The sequence below is a fragment of the Choloepus didactylus genome, chromosome 3 (genome assembly GCF_015220235.1).
Source record: "Choloepus didactylus isolate mChoDid1 chromosome 3, mChoDid1.pri, whole genome shotgun sequence".
NCBI classification, from domain to species: Eukaryota; Metazoa; Chordata; class Mammalia; order Pilosa; family Megalonychidae; genus Choloepus; species Choloepus didactylus.
In genome coordinates, this window is record NC_051309.1 from 124,959,723 (window position 1) to 124,961,469 (window position 1,747).

Here is a 1,747-nt window from a genome sequence, read left to right on the forward strand (position 1 = left end):
TGACCTGGGATGTAATATTCTATATATGTCTGTTAAAAGTCTCTATATCTCTCTTTCATTTCTTTGTTTCTCTGTCGGTAGGGCTCGCTTTAGTATCTGAAGTAGTGCAGGTCTTTTATTAGCAAACTCTCTCAGCATTTGTTTGTCTGTGAAAAATTTAAGCTCTCCCTCAAATTTGAAGGAGAGTTTTGCTGGATAACGTATTCTTGGTTGGAAATTTTCCTCTCTCAGAATTTTAAATATGTCATGCCACTGCCTTTTCGCCTCCATGGTGGCTGCTGAGTAGTCATTACCTAGTCTTATGTTGTTTCCTTTGTATGTGGTGAACTGCTTTTCTCTTGCTGCTTTCAGAACTTGCTCCTTCTCTTCAGTATTTGACAGTCTGATCAGAATATGTCTTGGAGTGGGTTTGTTTGAATTTATTCTATTTGGAGTTCGCTGGGCGTTTATGCTTTGTGGATTTATATTGTGTAGAAGGTTTGGGAAGTTTTCCCCAACAATTTCTTTGAATACTCATTCTAGACCTTTACCCTTCTCTTCCCCTTCTGGGACACCAATGAGTCTTAAATTTGGACGTTTTATTTTATCTATCATATCCCTGAGATCCATTTCAATTTTTTCAATTTTTTCCCCATTCTTTCTTTTGTTCTTTCATTTTCTGTTCTGTGGTCCTCGAGGAGGCTGAGTTGTTGTTCAATTCCTCTAATCTTATATTATGAGTATCCAGATTCCTTTTAATTTGGCCTACAGTTTCTTTACTTTCCATAAGATCTTCTATTTTTTTATTTACTCTTGAAATATCTTCTTTATGCTCTTCTAAGGTCTTTTTTATGTCTTTTATATTCTGTGCCATGCTCTTCTTCAAGTCTTTTATATCCTGTGCCATGCTCTCATTGCCTGTCTGTAGTTCTTTGATTAATTCTGTCAGGAACTGCGTGTCTTCAGATCTTTTGATTTGAGTGTTTGGGTTCGGGTTCTCCATGTCATCTGGTTTTATCATATGCTTTAAGATTTTCTGTTGTTTTTGGCCTCTTGGCATTTGCTTTACTTGATCTTTAATTTGTTAGAATTGCAGCTTGGTGACATACACTTTCTCTAACTAACCATCAGATGGCATCCGTGAGTCACTTATTCCCCTCAAGTCAGTTCTCCCCAACTTTGTGGTATGTGGGGATCTGATTCTTTTGGGGTCCAATTGGTGCACTTTATTTGGGTGTGTTGTCAGTGCTGTCTGCCCTCAATGAGGGGCGTGTGCCTGAGTGGTTAGGGAGGAAGGGCAGGTTTAACAATCAAACCTCCCAGGTGTTCCCGGAGATTTAAGGCTGTCTTTGCCACTGACACAAAAGTCCTTGGTATTGGCATAGGTTCCCTGGGATTTCCGAGCAGTTCCCCCCTCCCTGCTGTGCTTTTCCAGGACCTCTGTTGAGTGGGGGAGGGCCGTGCTGCGTCACAAGTGAGCGCCAGCCTCAAGGGAAGCCCTGGGCCACTGGGCTGTGTAGGGGCGTTCCCAGCCCGCTTCAAAGATGGGTGAATGGGATGCGTTAACTTCCCCCTTTCCGCACAGCTCCACTCTCCCAGCTCTGGGACAATCAACCGTGGGTGTATTCAAGGCCACTGTCCATGGCTGATATTGTGTCGTGTGAGCAGTGCTGCAGGAAAGACTCCCTGTCAGGCTGGGTTTCTTGTCTCGGCTCTGTGCTGTGTGTTCAGCCGGGCAGGAGTAGCCCCGCCCGATGGGGTGATGGCT